The sequence below is a fragment of the Alligator sinensis genome, unplaced genomic scaffold (assembly GCF_000455745.1).
Source record: "Alligator sinensis unplaced genomic scaffold, ASM45574v1 scaffold85_1, whole genome shotgun sequence".
Classification (NCBI taxonomy): Eukaryota; Metazoa; Chordata; order Crocodylia; family Alligatoridae; genus Alligator; species Alligator sinensis.
Window position 1 is genome coordinate 1,346,563 of NW_005841891.1, and position 21,797 is coordinate 1,368,359.

A 21,797-nucleotide genomic window follows, 5' to 3' on the forward strand; every position below is an offset into this window, starting at 1 on the left:
GCGGGTTGGGCAGCTGGAGTGGCCGCGGGGAAGGAGCAGGGGTAGGAGCGCAGCAGCCGGCGCTGAGTTCTCGCCTCTGGCAGGAGCAAGGAGAGGTCTCGGTGGAGGGTGTGTGATGAGAGGTCTCGGTGGAGGGTGTGAGATCCTCCTGCCCGTTCACTGATTTCCCCTCTTTCCAGGTGACTTTTGAAATTGGGGTGGGGGGAGCAGAACTAGGTAACAAGAGGTAACTTTAACCGGGCACAGCTTTTTCCTGCAGTTTGGACGCTGGTTAGAAGTCCGCTGAGCTCAGATTCTTTCCAGTAGGCTGGCAAATATCACACCTGCACGTAAGAGCGGTGGAAATAATGGCTCTACTGTATCTCTTAACCAGGGATAACACTGACTCTTGGAGCGCGGGTCGAGAATGTTTTCCTATGGCCCTGGCAACGGCCGGCCAAAAGTACCGCAAAAATTTTGTTTCGTTTGGTACAAAGCTCCACTTGTATTTTTCGGCGAATAGCCACAGTTGCTGGAGGAGAGTTAGGGTAGGAGGGGGTAGAATCTACTGCTCAGCCCGAAATAAGCACGTTGTGCTGGACTTAGAGCATTATGGCATTGCTCTCTTTTCAGTAGGATTTGCTGGCTGCCACTTTTATTAAAATCACATACTTGGTGGTGTTGTGGAATTGGCGCTCTGGCTCAGGACTCAGATCTTCGCGCAAGACATAGTGGTGTACTCACATGATTCAAGTCCCAATTTGTCTGTCTTACAAATCCATCTCATAGTTTGGCACTATTATCAGCCTTTCCTTGTGAGAAGCCTGCAAATGAAATAGCACTTTTCTGGACTGAAGTGTGTAAGCAAGGAGTGGAGCAGGGAAAGCTGCTGGCTGGCTGCTTCCCCACACGCAGACCAAACCCAATGCTTTACATCCCCTGGTTTTAATGAGCAGTACATTTGGTCCGCAGAAACTAAAGTGACATTCAGCTCAATGTTTTGATAACTGTTATTCCATTTAAAACTCTTGGTTTTTAAGAGTCAATATTATTATTACAGAGAAGAAAAACAAGGAACTATTTGACCTGGTTTCCTTGCTTTCCTGATACGGCCTGACAATGTGTCAATTATGTAGTATTTCCTCTACCTTCTCCGGTAAATTACTGTAATGGGAGAATGAATGTGCAAATACAGTCACTACCTTCCTGCTCTCCTCACAATGATATCTTTATATTGAGTAACATAATTTTGCATAGATCAGGTATCAAATCTACACTGGCTCATCAAGAAAAATTATGACTTCTCTTTCCTTTCAAAAAGTATGCAGATATATGCCCAGGTCTGTCCATACAACTAAATACATATCTTTTTGAAGGGTCACTCAAGGAATCCTTCTGCCAGGGTTTTATCCTGCACCTTATATGAGTTTTGCCATGGACTTGAGCAGGCACAGGATGTGACCCTCAACAAGGGTTCCTTTTGCTCCCTGTACATGGAATGCCCTCCGTGGATTGCTCTGCAGATGAATGTACTCTTCTTTCCTTCTTCAAACTGCCTCTCAAGATTGCTTCCCATTGTGAAGTTTATAGAAACTGGTGCCAAGCCAGGAGGAAAGTGGGATAAGTGGATACAACCACATTTTTAAAAAGTATCTCTAATCCCTCTTCCTCTGCCTTGTGTTTGATCTTTCATTGTGGGCATTTGGGAGAATTGCCTCTTATTTTGTGTTTTGAAAGTGTCTTTGGTATTGCGTATGGTCTCATCATCCAAATCAGGGGTGGTCAACCTGCAGTACGCATGCCACAGGTGGCACGGGCAGTCTGTGTGTGTGGCATGCAGCAGATCGGGAAGGAGAAAGGCAGCGCGGGGGCACATGTGGCAGGGAGCAGGCATCGGAGCATAGGACAGGGAGCAGACAGAAGATTAGGCAGGGAGCACGGGGCAGGTAGCAGAAAGCAGATCAGGCAAGGGAAGAGGTTTGGAGCAACTGGGGAGTGTGCAAAGCTAACTTGTGGCACGTCAGCCCAAAAGGTTGTCCCTCACTGATCTAATACTAATTTGGGGGAACTGCTTGTTTGCAGTGTGGACCATTTTTTGTTGCGTTTCATCCTTGCAAGCACCCACTATTGTCAATTGAATTGTATGGGTGTGCAGAAATGGAGTTTGGCCTGTTAATGTCAGCAATTGGATTCCAATAGAACTCAGTAAAGCTTGGGGAGTGCAGCACATTTGGTTCAAACCTCTGTAATATTTGTAAAAATTTTCTTGACTTTTCAATTAGTATCTATTAATGTATCCAACAACTGAGTGGGCACAAGCATTTGGACAAACTCTGTGAGTTTAGCAGACCTGAAGCTCTTGTGAATGCACATTTAGAATCTGGTTTGCAGGATGACTCTTAGCTTTGTTGAGGCATGCATGTTTTGAGCTGAAAGGGCTTGCTTCAAAAGGGTTTTTGCAGTGTTTTCTTTATGCAATAATTTTCCAACAGTATTTTTTTTCCAGATGTTGCCTGCTCTGTGTAGCTTGACTGTCCTTTCTGGGACAGCACACTGCATTCCGATGTGAGCTGTCTCAGTCTGTGCCACCTTTTCATAATTTGGAAATTCAGTTTAATATTTGTGGCTGAGCTCTTGATTTTTAAATCGTATAGAAAAACTCCCACATCTTGAGTGCTAAGTGATGATTTTGTGACACTTAACAGTTTTCTGTTAATTACTGATACTGAACATTAAAATCTATTTTTTTTTTTTTTTATAAAGACCAATTTCATATATTTCTATTACTTTTGCTGGACTAAGCACAGAATTAAAAGGCTCAGAATTACATGATTGTACTGTAGTGTTTAAGTACTTTATTGCATGTTATCAAATATTTAATAGAAGGTTATAAAGCAAATACCTACTTTGTATCTTTACAGTAGCTACAATTTTATGTTTTACCTCTAATGCCACTCTTGTTCTAATTTTGCTCCCAATATAAATAAGAAATGTGTGTGATGGACATTTTTTGTCATGTCTTCCAGAAAGAGAATAGATGTTTAGGAATCCATCTTATAATACCTTCCCTTCTAACAGTTGCCTAGTCTGCGCTGCTCCTTTCATCCACACATGCTTCTAGCAGTGTAACTACTGTCTTTTGAATGTAACTACTACATCATTGCCTGTGGTTGTAGGGGACTGAACAGGAGAACTCAGTGGTCCCGTCCTGTGTTTGTATGCCTTATTCCAAGGCAACCCAGTAGTATTTGTAAGCAGTCAAGAACAGGAAGCCAATTTTTATACCATAAAGAACAGAGGGATCAGTACACATGGTGACCTCTGCTGTAATCAAGAGTATGAAATTAGGTTATTATCAAGAAGAGATGGGCGGGATAGAACTTGGTCTGTAAGATAGAGGACAACTTTCATACAGGGGTGATGTCGTGTCTCAAACAGTACCAGACTAAAGAATCAACTTCTTCCATGGAAGATGGGAAAAAAACTTCTTAACCCTATTTAATTGCTATTGACCTATGTTCTGAAATATGAGTGATTAAATCCTTGATTGTAAGACTTTGGGTTTGTAAGACCTAATGAATGACGAAGCCCATTTGGTGTTCTCTGCAGTGAACAAACAACACAGGAACATGCTGCACATTAAGGGCGTTTTTAGATTCCAAAAGGAAGTTCTCTTCAAAGCCAGCATTTGTACATCAAGTAACAGAACATATACTTCTAAAAATATATAACAGCTTGTTGAGGCTTATCTTTCATTTCAGTGGGACTGATTTCTTAATGAGGTCCTCTCACATCACCGAATTCCTGCATCTCGTGGCCAAAAACCTTGTCATGGCAGAGATCCACAGTTCCATGAGGAGTCTATGGAGGTCTCCTAGCATTGAGGGACTCGTTTAGTCACTCTTCCCATCTGCTTCAATCTTCTCTTCCTCTGCTCCCTTGCACATACTTCCTGGTTGCCTTGTCCTCCCCCTGCCTCAGCTTGCACTGGCTGGCTGCCATAGCCTCCCTCTCCCATATATCTTTCCCCTGTGGAGGTCTTTCTCAAGAAGGTCCCTGCAACTAATTGTTGAGATCAAGAATTCAGAAGCTTAAGTACCTATGAAACAACTAGAAAGAAGGAAGGAAGGAAAGCCAAGTATTGAGCTAGTATCTGCCAGCAGCACATGCTCATATAAGTGAAGCCCCCTCAAAAATCTTAACTTTTTTTTTAACCTTTGAGATCCACTGTTCCAGCTTTTCTTCTCAACTATGAGAGCTAGAAGTTACTTTTCTTGGAAAAAAATGAAAGTTGAAATTCTTATATACTGTAATTTCATGAGAAACACAGGCTTTGACAACAAGAGGTACCCAGAGATTCATAATAAAACCACAAAAGTTGTCAAAGGTGACTCAAAGCAATCTGCCAGTTCATTCTTCTGTGTCCCAAACGACTGTTCTGCATCCTTGTTGGAAAAATCCTGACCAAGATGATAGCACCCCACTAGTTGATCTGGAGGCTGGTACAGAAAAAGTAAAAACTGGAGCTCCCCTGAAGTTAGGAAGGAGAGAACAGTACACTCCAGAAATAGAAGCTTCCTACCCCTTTTCACTTTCCAGAACTACATGCTGTGTCTCATTCTGAAACATCTTTTCCTCCACTTCAAGAGTCATTTTATCTTGCTGCTTTCTGAGAGAAATTGACATCTTGTATGTAACACGCAGCCATGAAGAGGAAGGCAGCTCTGGCCCTGTGGAGAGGAGAATTCAAGTACAGTGTGGGAGGGAAAAGACAAGAGCTTCTGAAATGAGAGAACAGAACAGATCTCTAATCTCTAGACTCTGACACATTTCTCACTTTTCTCAGTTGCTTAGGAAAAAAAGCTTTGCATTCAAAAAGAAGTGGGAGGTTTAAACAGGATCTCACACACATGTAAATTTCTGTTCAGTGGTCCATGTTATAATTTACAGTTATATAGCCCCTTGGATCTCATAGCACTTTAATAAAAGTCACATCTATTCATCATAAGGGTATGCTGAGAGGAAATAAGGAAGCTTCTTAACAGTTCCCACCCACACTTCAACAGTTTGGATTGGTGGTGAAAAAATGGGTCTCCAATTCAAACTGCAGGCTGCAGTGTAAAATCTAGGCAATTATTCAAGCTGGAATATTTTCAGAACAGGGGAGCTAATACTCCAACTACTGCCAGTGTCAGGGAGGTGTAATGACCACAAGGGTCAGAAGTGTGGTCTTACAAGATGACATCTTAAGTATTCGGTGCACAAGATGCTGCTCATAGCTGTTGCCTATTGCAGTCAATGCTTATTGGTAGCAACCTGTTAGTGGCCTGGTGCTATGTTGCTCTCCGCAGCTGTTGCTGTTGTTTAAGTATATAGCAGGGAAAATATTCTGAGGCAAAATGCTGATGATAAATGGCTGTTGCTCTTAACAGATGCTTCTGCAAATGGGTGTCCATTACATAGAAAAGAAATATTACATCCGGACTAGATCACTCAACAACATTTCCAGCAGAACATCATGGAGACATTTAATCCAAATACCATTGTCCAGCCCCGACCCAGCTTTGCTGACATGTATGGTCGCAAGCAACTGCAAACAGCTATCAGACTCTCTTGGTGCTTGTGCATTTCTTGAATAACCTCATTGTAAGAGTCCCAAAAGGTCTTGTAATCAAGTGCTGCATTAATCTAGGAGCAACACTTTAAACAAACAAACTGAAGCACTAAAATGGTGTCCAGAGATAAGGGTGGGGAGCACTTCTTCCTAGCAGGCCACAAGACAGGTGGGAGTTCCTGCTTGTACTGCTCAAACAATTTCAAATTAAAAGAAGGAAGTAAGTTGCAAATGCAGAATTTCTCCCATCTGCCAAAACTGAACAGTTGAGTAGGCTGAGTTAATGAACTGTTCAGTGATTACTGTACATACTTACAGTGAATACTAAGGAAAAGGGGAGGTTTTAAATAAAGGCAAGGTGAGGGGGAAGAAAGTGCAAATACCTGGAAATATAGAAATTACCCTGAAAGCACAAAACCACAAAGACTAATGAGGTTTCAGATCAAAACTACCCCAGGGACAAAATAGTTAACCTTCTTAGAGCTTGGCAATGGAGAATGATCACTTGTTTTTTCTCTGATGCTATGGTACCAAGTTCTGCATTTTTTCTCCTTTTCAAAGCTGTGCTTTTTGCATAACTTCTGGTTTGATGAGATGTAGTGAAGGACCAAACATTTAAGAGCAATTAGGTAAGATGAGCAGTTGTTAGGAAAACAAGAGTGAATGGAAGTTAAAGGGGATCTTTCATTATACTTTGCCTAAATTCAAATTCTGCTCTTGATAATGTATCAACTGATCATTTTAGACATCAGAGGTTGTCTGATACATGGTCCTTTTGTGTTTAGTTTTGTTAAGATTTATAATGAGTATTTTAAGAGGGGGTACTTTACGGAAACTGCTTTTATAATTGATAATGGAAATAATCCATAATATGGAAAGGTCAGAAAATTGAAGACCCACCTTGGATAATAACATAAGAATCACTCTTATAAAAGGCACAAAAGAATAGGATTTGCAGAAACACTCAGTGCACAACAGCTTTGAAGGGTCTCTTATTTAGGTGGAGAAGGACCTTCTGCTTTTTTATTTAATTCTCTCTCTCCATCTTCCACAATTGTAACTCTGTCCTGGGCCACCCACACATCAGACTTTGCTAAATGGAAAGACTGTTACGCTGAATATAAATATGGCATCCCCTTCCTCACATTTAGTAAAGCTTCCAATGCCTACTATTCATTTTCAGTCACAGACTGAATTCACTGTGGTTTATTGAGGATTTCCAGAGTAGAGGTACTTGGCAACAAATTGTGACTTTGCAGTTTTGAACATTAAATATTAGTTTCATTTCCATTTTCTTCTCAGTCAATAGAACATGTAGTCAATACATTTTTGAAATATGTATGCTGAGATCACCACCTTTGCCAGAGAAAAGCCTGCCTTTATATGGAGCCTTTATGGGGTAAGACATGCCATGGGTCAGTTTTGAATTGCCACCTGAAGTCAGAGGAAACTTGCATATACACCAATGGCCAGACTGAGCTCTGGGGCTATGTTGTTTACAATTAAATCAAACACCTGGTAGAGACTGTGGACCTCCTGGGTCCCTGTACAAGAAGACGAGTGTGTAGAACCTCTCAGTACAATATAAATGTTGAGTCAGGAAAGTCTGTAAAATCCAGTGGGAAAGCACACATTCCAGAAGCGACTTTTTAAAATGATGGTAGCATGAAAGTGATGTTGTAATTGTGATGGGCCAGAAATTATGTGAGAGGCAAGGATTTCTTAGAGTGATATCTTTTATTGGGCCAACTACATAGTTGGGATAAAGTCAGACAAGCTTGCAAATGCAAGACATTCTGGGAGACCTGACAAAGAATGCCTTGCATTTGAAAGCTTGTCTAAACTTTAACCCAACTACATCATTGGTCCAATAAAAGATCTCTTTTTAAAATTACAAAATGACAAATTTACATGTTAAAAAAAAAACTCCACAAAGCCAATTTATGCAGTCTTTCTGAAGTTATTTGTACAAGATGAACCTTCAATGCAGTATTGTTAGACTGTTATCATAACATTTCCATTACTGCTGTATGAGAGAGTAATTAACTTGAGCACTATGTAAAAGAGGGGAAAAGAAAGTACCTGTCCTGTAAAATAGCTATTCATCAGACAGAACCTTGTTTACCTGTATTGATCTTGCTGGATGATCAATCCTGCAGACCTCTGCTATGCTGAGAATTTTTCTGTTGTCTATGAGACTTGGGAAATTTTGGGGAGACAGGTCAGTGTTTTCAAACCAGATTCTGGAAGTGAGGCTGATCAATATCTATATCTATATCCACACACACTGACATAAAATGGCCTGATTTTTATCAGTGCTGAGCATCCATGACTGATTAAACTCAGGGGGAGCTGTATGTGCTTAGTATTTTTGAAAACCAGGGTACTTCAATTTTAGGGTCTTCACTTGAGTCACTCAGCTCTGAAAATGTTGACTCAGTGTTTCAGTTGTACTGATAAAGCATATCTGCTAGTGATTTCAGTTCTGCAGTTTTCCCAAATAAATCAATCTGCTGTGTCTGATCACTGTGGAGCACCCAGTCCACATGAACTCAACCCTTTCTCATTGAGCTCTGACTAGTCAGGGGAGGAGCAACAGGTATCTACACCCACTCGGGCTGTTACAGAGCGGGTAGGAAACTGCTCTCCTACCTCCTGCTGCTTTCCCTGTGTCCATGGCAGGATGAGAGTGTCACATGAGAAGAGATCAAGTAGGTGTACCAGACCCAGAGGCTTGAGGTTTTGTATTGGTACACAGGTCAAGAAGCAGATCTAGTACACGGCCGCTAGGCACTTTCGGAGCACAGCGCTGCCCAAAAGGAAGGTAGTGTCCTAATCCTGACTAAGGGATTCAACACTAGAGGATCTACTTGGTCATATTGTTATTGATGGAGTCAGAATGCTTCTATTAATTAAATGAATAAAAGATGCTTATGTTCTTATTAGCAGGACCACTTTTTGGCACTGTGGTTCATTTGTGCATGCTGATAAAGGTGTTAGGTTAAAAATACTTGCCAACCCAAAAGATGCGGGATGTGGGCTGTTGAGATGTAGGATCTCAGATCACAAGATGTAGAAGTTTGGAATGACATCTTTGAGAGGGGAGCTTGCCTACATATCCTTAATCACTCATGTATACATACCATTAAATTGTCTGTGCTGGCATTGCTATAACTTTAATATATGAATTATTTATATTGCCATTGTGACTAAAACAATTTCTACTCTGCACAGTACAATACACAGTCCCTTCTCAAGTCCAGCATGGGAGTGTGACAAACAACAGACAAAAAGGAAAGAGGGATGGTAATGGTCACGAGATCACATGGGTATATATGGCTCAATTGATGCACAATTCAGTGGTTTCAGATCATCTCTAGTTTTTGCTTACTTTTAATATAAAAGTAGTTATCCTGGAGACAGCTTAGTCATTTGTCCTCAGAAGTTGTTCTGGAGGAGGGATGTCATAGAGAAATGGGTTTGCAGATTAATTCAAGGAAGGTGTACCACGGGGTAAGGATGGCATCACTGGTAAAACAAAGGAGGGGGGTTAATGTAATAAGAGACAAGAGCAGCTATATAGTGGAGAGAGTAATTTCCCAGTAGTATTTCAGTAAAGGCTCACCATGTGGCTGCACTAGCTGTGCCTTGTTTTAAATGATTAAGCAATATTTTAGAAGATGGGGTATTAGTTAGCATTTCCTCTAATGTCAACCAAAGAAGATAATCATGTCCATTAGCTGGATAAAGTAAGCATATCTAGGGGTGGATCTAGGATTTTGAAAAGGGAGGTGTGCAGGTAGTGTGGGGCATCAGCCCATAACACAACACACATTTTTCTCATTAGTAAAGCTTCCAGTTTCTTTTTAAGATGCTTTGGGCTTAGGCCTATATTATACAGTTTATGATCCCAGCAAATCTAAACACCATGGAGCCTGTGAGGGGCTGACTGCCAGGTTGGGGCAGACATCTGGTGCCTGGGGGGACAGCTGTTATCTCCCAGCCTGGCCACAGACAGAACTGTTCCTTGCACCCACATACATGGGTCCCCCAGACACTTCACCATGGTCTTCAAGTGTCCCTCACTGCCCTTTATCAGGGCATTATGCATTGCCCCTATCACCTCAAATGCCCACTTGCTCTACTTTGTCCTCCATTTTCCCACATATCCTCCATGGTCAGCCCCACACCATTGTGCCCTAAACTCATCAGAGTCTCCGTGGATCCACTGCATCCTGTACACACTCGTCCACATCACACCCCAGGCCCCCTGACCCTTCGCCATTCCCTTCCCACCCCACTGAGCTCTCCCCTGCCCCGTGAGCCGTCAACCTTCAGTACAGCCCATCACACCCCCTGCATCTCCCTTACCTACAATTCATCTTGCTCCCACCCCCCCTCACACCACATTGCACCCCCCCAGACCACACTATCCCCTTCAGCCCCAAACCCCATCTGCCCCTAACACCTCCCTGCCCCACAATGCTCCAGGCCTTCTTCACCCTGCCCCCCCACTTCCCAAAAGCGCCTTAGTACCCATGACCTCTTGTCCAGTCCCTCATGGCCCCCAGGAGCCCTTTCCATTCCATACCTCTCCCAAACAGTTCCCCTTAGCCCTTACAGCCCTTGGCCATGGGGCAGATGGGGGAAGGTCTGTAACTGTTCTCCTCCCCACCCCCGCAGGTTGTCTGTAGCTGGCCTCCACTGCCCTCCAGCCTCAACAAAGAAGCAAACAGTTGGAGTTGGGGAGGACTTGTTTCGGCTGCTGGCAATGCCCCTCCCCAGGGAGACCAACCCAACTCATCTGCCCATGCTCAGCTTTATGCTTCCCTGGTTATGCTGCTTCTTACAGTTGGTGTCATCTGCTGCAATAAATAACCAAGGAAATGGGAACTGCTCTAACTTACCTCTTCGACTCACTTTTGCAACTCCTTCCTGCCTCTGACTGCTGTACCACTACAGAGCTCAGGCTGCTTTTAGCCTGGCCCCCCCCTGCCCTGTCTTGGAGTTATGGGCTTGAATCCCCTGTGAACCAAACCACCTTCTATGGGTTCTTAGATAGCAGCACACCTTTATAGGATGTGTTGGGGGGTGAGCAGAGAAACATTAGTAGGAGTCAATAATGGACAAGGTAATGTAGAAGAAAGGCTAGCTTTATGAGAGGAAGATCAGAGGTAGTTAACACCTATGCAGTGACGAGACCAAGCCATGATCTGCCCTGATCGTATCCCCATGCAAAGGATAAATGCATGCTGTTAGTTTTGTACACTGGGAAAGTTTCTCTCTCCAACACTTCTGGAAAGAAAAATAAGGTGGTTTTTTTGGTTAGGTTCTTAATGATGATTTTCAAGTGACTTGGTGCTTGAAGCCCTCTACTCAGAGACAGGCACAGCATGGGTAGTCACTGTCTAGCCATCCAGCCTCAGTCTTGCTCTGTGGAGAAATCCATTTCATGTCAGTTTAATTGAGGCCTTTTCTGCTGAGATTGGACAAGTGGCACCAACAATGATTTTTGTAAGACATACAGCAGAGAGGGTGCATTCCTATATACCAACGAAACAGCTATCAAATGATACCTCCAGATAGCTGCTGTCCTGGCTTGGATTCAAACCAGTGACCTAGAGGGAAACAATTCTATAACCAGTTAATACTCCCCTACACCATTTAGTCTGTCACTGAAAGCTGACTCAGAGTGTAATAGCTGTTCTTACAACATCTAATCTTTTCTAACAGAGAGATTTAAGGTAGGCGAGCTCTTACTGCATTTTCACAGGTTTTATTAACAGCAATATTGCAGCGGGCAGTGGGATGAAAATCTTCCTACTGATGTACTGGATCACTAGGTTTTGAATTCTGTGCAGTTTCCAAATAAGGATACAATATTGAAGATGGTCATGATTTTTTTAAAGGGACAAAATACTAAACTCTCTCAGATTGATTTGATAATGGGAGAAGAGGCGAAATTGCCTGACAAAAATTAATAAGTTATGAATTGAATCCTAGGGATGTGTGAGGAATATGTTGACTCTCAGAGAAATGCTAACTGAATACCAGAATGGCCTGTGTATGGTCTGTCCAGGGCCCTAGCTTGAGAGGAAACTTTAGAACACTAGGACTGACTTTTTCTACTTATTCTCATTGAATAAAATCAGTTTACAGTTAATCCAGTATTAAAAATCTTGGCAGAAAGTCTTCTAGAGAAGGTAGATTTGTTTAATCACTTGGGCCAGCATCCAACCCACTGAAGAGTATAAAATGCACACACTATCACCATTCACCTCAGTAAAAATGCCTCTTTCATGTCCAAGGAAATAGCTAGGGTGGGCATAAAGATATCTTTGGTAGGCTGCAGCTCTGTTTCACAAAATCTCTGTATGCAGGTTTTCAGAACTAATTTTTCAAGTTATTTGACAGAAAATTTAGAACCAACCAATAGGAAAAAAAAGGATGAATCATGTTCCAGGAGTAGGAAACTTGCTTCTGTTTGCCAGGCTATCCCTGTCCTTATTGAAATCCTTCCTGAAAACTCTTCTGTGGTGCCCACAAGAAAGCTGTAGTGATGTTGAACTCCCATTCAAACATAAAGTGTCCTCTTTCTAGCATGTCCTGTTGTCTTTGCCTTTTGGCTGATAACTCTTTGGGTAAGGAACATCTTTCTGTAATGTTTTATGCTTCACCAAGCAGACTGCCAACACTAAACAAATAAAGGATATAGGCTGTGGTTATTGCTTGTGTATTTTTCCTAATTCTGGCAACATTCCTCCACTTATGAAATTCAGCATAGTTTTGTTGAATGTAGTTTTGCTTCACAGTGGGTGCAACTACAAGTGCGCTTTACTGCAGTTGACTAATGAGCTCCGCAGTAAAGTATCACTGTCTACACAAGTGTCGGTATTAGGTTGCAGTCGATTAATTAACTCTGCCATAAGAGAGTACTATCCCTGACAGTACTATCTTATGGCAAAGTAGTTAACTGCTGAAATGCTTGTGTAGATGGTCTGCCGCCCAGCCCCACACTTTAGCACCCTCGTGCCCCAGCCAGTCCCTCCACCACCCAACACCAGCACACGGAGGCCACGACTGGGCCCCGCACATGAAGATGCTGCATCTGGGAGCAGCTGACTCTGGTGTGAACTGCACCGGAGTTTATCTCTGTGAATTAGTTGAATGTGTAGATGCACCCAGTGGTGACTAAAGTTGTCTAAACATGAAGAATCAAAGTCCAAGCTATTTTGACTGAGACCCTTCGGGCGGCTTTAGAATATCAGTCATCTCAGGAGTTTAGTAAGTACATTAACAGCTAGTTTCTAAGTAAGGTTAGTTTCCATTTGGCATAGAAAATTAAACAAGCCTCCAAAGTAGGAGTTTACAGCAGTAATCTTTCGTATTGGTCTCTGAAAGCCCTGTCCTTTTCATTATATTCTCTGATTGTCTTTAACCTTGTCTCTTTCAGATCCATTTAGGATTTGAAACAGTTTGTTCAACTCCATCATCAAAGTGAACATTTGCAACAAGGACAACTTTTGGCAAAACATCCATGTGATTAAAGGTAATATGCTAATCATTTCATTGCTTTATTATTAGGGCTGTGTGAAATTTCAGCAGCCTTTTTGTTTCAGAAGAGTTTCGGTGCCCGAAACACCGAATCCAAAATGAAACAGAAGGCTCTGAAATATTTCCAAAATGAACCAAAACCATTCAAAATGTTTCAGAAATGTTTTGGAGCTGGGCTTGAAGGGAAACAGAAACCAAGAAGAGGGAGGGGGAAGAGGGGCGGAAGGACACCTGTAGCAGTCCAGTGTCTGCGAGCTGTCCCCGAGGTCCCTTCCAATCCCAGTGCTCTGGGGGAGGGACAGCAGCCTGCTGTCATCCTGCTTGCAGATCCGGAGGCCTGCGCCCCCCGGGAGGTGTCTGGCACAGCCCCACAGCCCTCCTAGGGGGCGCAGGCCCCTGGATCTGTGTGTGGGATGACAGCATGCTGCCGCTGCCAGCTGGGGCTGGGGCCAGTGCCAGCACCTGAGTCTGTTCGGTGCAGCCCACACTGAGCACAGCTGGGGGAGCTGCGGGAGAAGTCCCCATGGCTGCCCTGCTCAGTCCCGCAACCTGGCACTTAAAAAAAAAAAAAAGAAAAGAAAAAAAGAACAAAAAGTCCTGCACTCACCGGCTGTAGCAGGGGCTGTGGGGGCTCCGAGGCCTCCTGGCAGAGCCCCCCCCACGCAGCCCCCACCCCTGATGGCCCCCCCACTTGGCCCCAGCATCCTGCCCTGTGTTGCATGTGGGGGCTCTGCCACAAGTACCCTGAGGCCCCAATTGCCGATTCTTCAGCTGGTGATTGCAGGGCTTCATTTTTTTTTTTTTTTGTGCTGGGACTAGGCTGGGGTTGCGTGGGAAGTGGGTCAGGCAGGCCAGCCATGGGGGCTTCTCCGGCAGCTCCCCCCCCCCGGGGGGGGGGCAGCGCCGCGGGGCGGGCGGCAGGGGATAGGACTGGGCAGGGAAGCCATGCAGCCGCTTGGCTGTGCCTGCCTCTCCCCGGCCGATCTGTATCTCCAAAACAGCATCAAAACTCCGCAACAGATTTGGCCGAATCAAAACAGCGCTGTAATCCAAAACACCAAAACAAATCACTGTCCTCCAAAATGGCTGAATCTGAAATCGAAATAAGACATTATTATCCCAGTCCGGAAGCTACTGCTGTTACTGCTGGGAGGCTACTGCTCCCTTCCTTTTCTGTTTTTGACTAAGCATCCAAAGACCTGTCTATCTTTTATCTAAAGATCATGCTTTCTGCCATCCTGACACACTTAAAGCAAATCAAATGCAGTCCCAGCTTTTTGTTTGAAAAACAGAGCTATGAAGTGAACAACATGGATTTTTCTATTGATGTGCACAATTTTGGCAAACTCATGCAGTATCATTTCCTAAAGCTGAGGAGAAATATCTGAAACAGCCAGCAATGTGCCATGTACCTTGTCCACACTGCAAAACAATGCATGTTGGAACTTGAGCGTTCCAGAATAGTTGTGCCATGCTGTAATCTCTTTGTTGAAATGAATTAAGGTAGTGGTGATTTAATAAAATGTAACAGGCCTACATCTACTCTCATGCCCACTTATAATCTGAAATAAGTTATTTGAAATCAGTGGTATAGCATTGATGCCAATGAGAGCAGAACTGAGCCTGAAAACTCTACCTAGATTTGAGCGTTTGCTAGACTGGGTCATCTTAAGTGATGCCAGAGTTCTGAAATTCAGGTGTCAACTGCAGGGTAAGACTAAACTGATTGACTTCAGATTTATTACCTGTGAACTGAAATGACCTATTTCAAGAAACATAAAAGTACAAGAGCTGCTTGCATACAATTTTTTATAGAAATTTAGGGCGTTTAGACATGTGCTCCAGGGAGTGTGTGTGATATGCGTGTGTGTGGGGGGAGGAGTGCTTTAATTAGAGCGGATCTGAGAGCTGCTCTAACCCACGGTGAAAAATGGCAGTGGGGGCGCTTTAACTAAAGATTGTCGAATGAGCTTCAGTTAAAGAGGCCCCACCACCATTTTTCGGCATGGGGGATGCTGATACACGTAATGCTAGAGTCTGCTGGAGTGCAATAATTACTACACTTTAGTAGACTCAATTAATCAAGTCTGCTCAAAGTGCTGTAATTACAGCACGTCAGAGCAGCCTCGTTGCACGTGTAGAGGTGCCTTTAAAACCCACTTATAGCCAAGTACAACTTTCAGGGTCCTGGTGAATTGCCATTGTGCCACTGGTACTGACTAAATTTTATCCTTCCTATAGATGCAACCTGCATTAAACCAAATGGAGACAGGCAGTTCAGAGTGGTTTAGATTAGATCAGATCACCAGTCTAGCTAGCTGGAATCATAAGCCCACTAGTGGGAAGTACAAGATGCTTCAGAATAAGATACAAGAAAGCCCACAACAGACATTGGGCTCATGGTGAAGTTTTTTCCTAACTCATGGTTGGCGCGTGCACACACGCACGCACGCACGCGCGCGTGCACACACACACACACACACACACACACACACACACACTTTAATTAAATAGCCTATCTTATACAACTGTGAATGCTCTCATTATTCAAATTTAGTGGCTAATATATTGGAAGCCTGGGCTGCTGTTGGCTTAAGTTAGTGGCTTTCAACCTTTTTAGAGTCAAGGTACCTCTTGGAAAATGCCAGCTTAGTTTTCACTCTTTTTTTGACTAAAGAAAAGTGGTAGAACAGTTTTTCTGCTACAAAGAACTCAGAAAAACTACAACTATGGATTTCTATTTGAAAACTCTGGGTTTACCTTGTGAATCATGTTTGTAAGCCTAAGAGGGTGCTGTGGTATCCTGGTTGAGAATCACTGGCTTAAGCGCTGTCTTGCAGCTGGGAGCTCCGTAGGTTAAGTATGCTCTGTTTAAAGCAAAAACAAAACAGAAAAATCCTTGTATTTTTTCTGCTTAATATGACATTCTCTCTTGCTTTTTTCCACTGTGTGGTAGGTGGGTTAGCGTTTGTCAAACATTTCACTGCTCGGTATTCCAATGGTTGTTTTAAACAACATCACCACCAGAAATTCAAATCCTGTTTATTTGTTCAGTGCCTCCAAAAGGGATTGGAATAGGTCAATTCAGCCATTGTGGCTGTTTCTTTATCATATTTGGATTAAATGTATCTAGTTGCTTTTTTAACTAGTCTTCTCTATATAGATTTTTCATGGAAAAGCAAGAATAGATTCTGCTACTTTTTTTTAATTGGAACATTCGAGTTTAATTAGACTGAGGAGAAAGTAAATGTATCTCTTAATTCACTGCTAGAAAAAAATTAAGGCTGAGAGTAGGTGACTCATCCACTAGAACAGAATTTATTCCTTTTGTTTGTAAAACGCTATTTATTGCTGTGCTGTGTATTGCTATGGCTACTGTATGTCATTGGTGATATCAGTACATACAGTACATAAACTGAGAGCTAGACCCAGATTGAAAGATAATATAGTATTTATGATAATGATAAATCATCCACATTAGCTACTTGCCATGGGGCTTTAGCTCTTCTTACATAAAAGCTGCAATGAAACCCATCAAACATTGCCTCAAAAACAGAAAATTCTTCTCCATGTAGATCATGTCACCTCCACAGTGGCAATGTTATAAACAATTTGACAGTGTCCTGTAAGTGATTTTTCTCTTTTAGCTGAACTGATTCAAAGCTGCATTTTCAATTATTTAGTTTCTAGTTATTTTTAATGTTTGATATTTAAAGTTGTTATAAGCATCACTGCGTCCACAGACTCTATAGATTTCTCTTGCAGTCCTTTAGCATTTCTAACTGGAGCTTGCAAACAATTAATCTATTTCAGTTAAAGCCTATTTTTCCCCCAATTATATGGCTGGCATTCTTTTCTGAAATGCATGAAGTACAATCACTTCTGCCATTCTATTCAATCAAGCACTTAAATCGCATAGATTTTTGAAATGGCCTGGGCTTCAGCAGCTTGGGAGCTGATTCACTAAGGCATCTGCTGTGACACTAGCCCGCCAGCCACCACTTGCTGAGCCAGAATTATTTGTCTTTGTCATTTAGAAACAATCTGTAGGGCTTAACATGGTCTCAGGGAAGTACCAGGTCTTTTATTGCCCAATAATAGAATTTCATTAGGTCTAACAACACTGTACAGCTTAGACAGCTTGTTTAAATATATGTATAAAGCTAGGGAAGTGTTTTAAATACTAGGTAGCAGGAGCAGAGTGAAAGTGCGATGAAATGGGCAGAATTTGCCAATTGGGGAGCAACTTGGGAGGGCAGCAGGTGGCCTCCAGGATAGCAGGGAATCAACCCCTTTGGCAGAGCAGATAGACTTAATCTTTGCCTTTAGCGAAGGGCTGTATTGCCAATCCCAAGAGTTCGGAACTAGAAACAAGCACCAAACCTCAGAGACCATTTCCAGCCTGATAAACACATTTTTCAGTGCAAGTCCACTGTAGTCCTGTCCCTTGTTCATGCAATGCAGCACCATTGCAGAGAGCTCTGCAACCTGAGAAGTGCAAGGAAGGACCCCATGTGGGGTTTAGTCAAAGCTGTGCTTCTTGTTTCCAGTGAATCAGCAAACAACATAGGAGGAGACTTAGAGCAGGTGAGGTGCATGCAGCCTAGCCCAGTGTGGACGGACAGGCAACCATGCAGAATCAGAAAGGCAGGAAGAGTGGTTCTGAACTGCACACAGACTCATGGTGGCACGACAAAGTTCTTGCTAATCTTGCCTCTTGTGCCAATAAGATACCACCACCCATCAGTCACTCCTGGATCTCAGGTTAATAATTTGAAGATCCTTCCTCTGTTTCCTGAGTTCCAATTTCTTACTACTGTGATTTCAAAAAATCCACAGGGTGAGAAATCATATGGATTACTGGGTAGTTTTAAGAATGGGAGGGTATACTTCACGTATAGAAATGTCTACTTTACCTGCAGGTATTAAAGCTGCCAATCCTCCCCTCTTCGGAGATGAATCCAAGTCCCAAATGAGGGCCCTCGGCCTGAGCCTCTGTGTTTAATAGGAACAGCCTGATCCCTCCTTCACCAGCTCGGGTGTTGGTTCTGCTGGTTGTTGAAATAAGGGTTTTGGTTCCACCTTCATTCTTCAGTCTGTCAGACTTATCCCTTGAATTTTATGTGGTGCATGATGTAGTTTAGAAATTGGCTTGAGAATTTGTTTTGGATCTGGGGAAGCAGTTGAGGTTTGGGGCCAGCTCATTGCTCACCTCGAGTTCCAGTTGGTTTCCAGTTTTTATTTTATTTTTTTAAATGCCGTGCTGTAGGAGTTAAAGTCCCTGTGATATCACACTGCTCTGTGCAGCTGCTAATTAAAGTCATTGTGAAGGGTTTTAAAGTAATTGCAGATATTATAAATTTTCGATCTGTGGTGTAATTGCTAATGTGGGCCTGAAACGTTTTCCTTCAGTATGGTTTAGTTTGTTGCTCATGTTGGAAATAGTCTTTATGATGTAATCTTCTGTTTGTGAGCTGGGACCAGTAGTGGTGATAGCATTTGGGGGCACATAAGCTATGCTTACCTTGGCTTATCGTAGAACTGTATAATTGATGGTGCCTGTGTTACATGTGGTAAAGGAGGTTCACATTATGAATTCTTATGAGGCAGAACCGGACACACTGGGACAAATTCCCTACAGGGCAGAACTCCAGTGAAGACAGTGGGGTTATACCCAAAATGAATCTGGTCCCTTTGTCTGTGGGTCGCACATTTTGTTTATTCATCGTGAAACGGGTTTATCTGTTGATGGCTACAGTTTTCCTAACAGTAATTTGTGCGATTTTCGCATGCACTCTCATCATTTTTTTTTTACAGTGGTGGACAAAAGTATTTTATTTCTAGTGCTCAAATATAGGGAAAATCCTAATTTTACGGAAGTGAATATAAATGATAGACTAAATAACATGTTGCAATGCAGATCATTGTGTGACTGCCTCCTTGCTAGTGTTCACCCGTTCTGATCCCTCTGTTTCAGCTGTATATGGTCCACAAAGAATCAATAGAAAACTAAGGTCAGATTTATAAGGGTATCTAGGTGCCTAATGATGAAAATAGGCACTTCTGTCAATCCTACTGTGCACCCAACTGCATGAGGTGCCTAGTCTTATTCATTTCAGTGGTGTTTAGGGGCTTGATCCAAATCATTCCCACTGGTAACCTCACTTGAGTGTTGCAGCACCTAAAGGTAAGGCACCTTGCTCCAGGAGGGCACCCCAGATCCATAGGCTTAGACCGTCCCCAAGGTGAGTTGTTGGCCTCCAAAGGCCGATCTAGCGTGCGCAGGTTCTGAGCAGGAAGGAACCTATAGTGAGCTAACAGGAAATGCCAGTCTGAACTCCTGCTTATCCTCACAGCCTGACTCAGGGCTGTCCTTGAGGTGCCTCTGTCAAAAGGAATAGGGGTAGGTTAATTCAGATCCAAAACTCCCAAAGGAGAGGTGCCTACCTAAACAAGATGCCTTGCCAATGCCAAGTGCATTGAATTCAGTACAAAGTACAGTAACTGTGGTCACTCACAGAAACAAAGAAAAGGATGGAGCTGCCTTTTGGACAATAGTGGTTAGAACAATACTGTGGGATACAGGCGACCTGAGTTCTAGGCTTTCCTCAGCCAGAGGGGACTCAAACTCATATCTTCTGCTTCCCAGGACACTACCGTACACCACACTACCCGAGTACAGCACATTTCAGGTGGTGGCACCCTCCACTCCTGTTGAAGCTAGACCCCTGGACAGTGAAGAGGAAGAGTTTTGGGGTGAAAAGGAAAGCAAACAAGGAGAACTGTGATTCTTGTACAATGAGGAGGGCACTTCCATGGGAGAGGGAAAACCTGAGTTCCAGTTCCTGCTCCTAAGAACAAGCATGTGCATTCTTAATTTAGACTGTCTTAATTTAAAAAACCCCAGAGATACCATATTCAATTAGAAGATGACCCTGATTATAAGACAGTTTAGATTCTATGTCTGGAAAATGTATATATTTGTTATATTTTCCAAATATAGAATCTAATGATTGGAGGTGTGTCTTGAATTTGTTCTTCTCCCATTACTACAGCAGAGAAAATAAATATGGAGATCAGATTTGCTCTCTGGTTCCTTCTACCTTTTCCCCCTTCCCTTTCTCTTTACTGTTAGATGCTGCTTTCCCTGAGCATAGCAAAGTGAGGAGCAAATTTTAAAACAATAACCTTGAAATTAAACATGGCTGTAGTAATTTGCATATAGTCCCCATAGACTTAGTTCATTCAGAATTGATGCATGTTACTTTTTTTGAAACTGCTGCAAGTTTTAGCATAGGTGTTTCATAAATACACTGTTGAGCAGCACTTTGGCATTTACTTATATTTTATATAAACTATGCATGGTATTAATCCAAAGCCAAAAGGTACATGATTTACCACATATTTCACTGGGCTGGGCCCCACCAGGGTCAACAGTATTTCGAGGCCTGGTGACCTCACAGCTCAGCTCTGCTCCAGATACTCGTCACAAGGGATTCATGTGCTAATTAGTCCCCATCCATGACTGGAACTGGATATTCTTGTCACAAGTCCTGGGGTTCTCCAAAAATTTATATTCAGATGAAATGCAGGGCAACTTGGTCCAGCTTCACCTCATGGAAGGCAGGGCCACACTGCAGGAGGGCACAACGGAGGGATCCCAGGTGAACTGTATGCAATGTTGTGGCTCACCATGACTTGAAAAAGAGTGGGTGGTAAGAGGGATTGCACTTAATGGGCACTAATATATGTCTTATTCAAATGGGCTGCACTAATTTATCCTGAATGACTGAGGTCTGCTCTGTCGATAGAATTCAGAACTGAGTTGACTGATTTGGCCCAAGATGTGAAATTAAAAAAAAAACCAAGTGGTAGGTTCCAATCAGCATGTTTGCCCAATGTAGACCATGTGTTTTATAGCTATACTCAGTGCTGGCTGCATTTAGTCAACATCCCAGTTGGTTTCCCTTGCTCAGCACATGCTGCTTTTGGCTGCAGTTTAATGATAGACAATGTATTTAATGAGATTTCCTTGTATGTGATTATAAGACAAGGGGCTTTTTTTCCCCATGCCAACTGGGGAAAAAAATCATCTTGTGTTCAAGTAAATAAGGTAACTGACAGGAATGTAACAAGGATTTCAGTGGACTGTTGGCACCTCTCAGCCCAGATTGGGATTGCATAAGTGCTTAGTCAAGAATTAGGTGTTTAGGTGCCTGATCTGGCTTGCTTCTGAGCATGCTCTGAAGCTTAAGTCTGTGCTCCTACAGAATTTTCCAGATCAAAATTGATTCTAGGTGCTTGTGTGGTTTTGTGGTTGTTGGACTGGGGTCAGTGTGGACTGCTTTCTGTGTCTTATGCATCTAAAACTCTGCCTAAGTCCTGTTTAGGCACTAACAAGAAATCTTTGGTTCTGGTCCTAAGTGTCTAACCTGCTTAAGTACTTTTGAAAATCCCTGTAGCTTTAGGCACTGAAATACTTTTGAAAATCTGGTCTCTTGATACCAATACAGGTTTTAGGTATGCAGTTAATGGCCTAGTAGAAATTACTGCATCCCCTTGGCATTGTAAATATTGGAGGTGTTAGGTAGAATAAAAATAATGAAAATATTTTTAATATTTCTCTAGTGTTTCTTTAACATCTTTTCTT

The 21,797-nt window shown here is 42.7% G+C and overlaps 1 long non-coding RNA gene across 1 annotated transcript in view; it reads left to right on the plus strand.

Annotated features, from left to right (window-relative positions):
• The first annotated feature begins 6,892 nt into the window (after positions 1-6,892).
• LOC112549305 overlaps positions 6,893-21,797 on the plus strand; it is a 15,844-nt gene continuing 939 nt past the window's right edge. Inside the window, exons 1-2 of the long non-coding RNA XR_003092687.1 lie at positions 6,893-6,992; positions 13,047-13,142. This is a non-coding gene — a long non-coding RNA (uncharacterized LOC112549305). The remainder of the gene's footprint in view (positions 6,993-13,046; positions 13,143-21,797) is intronic.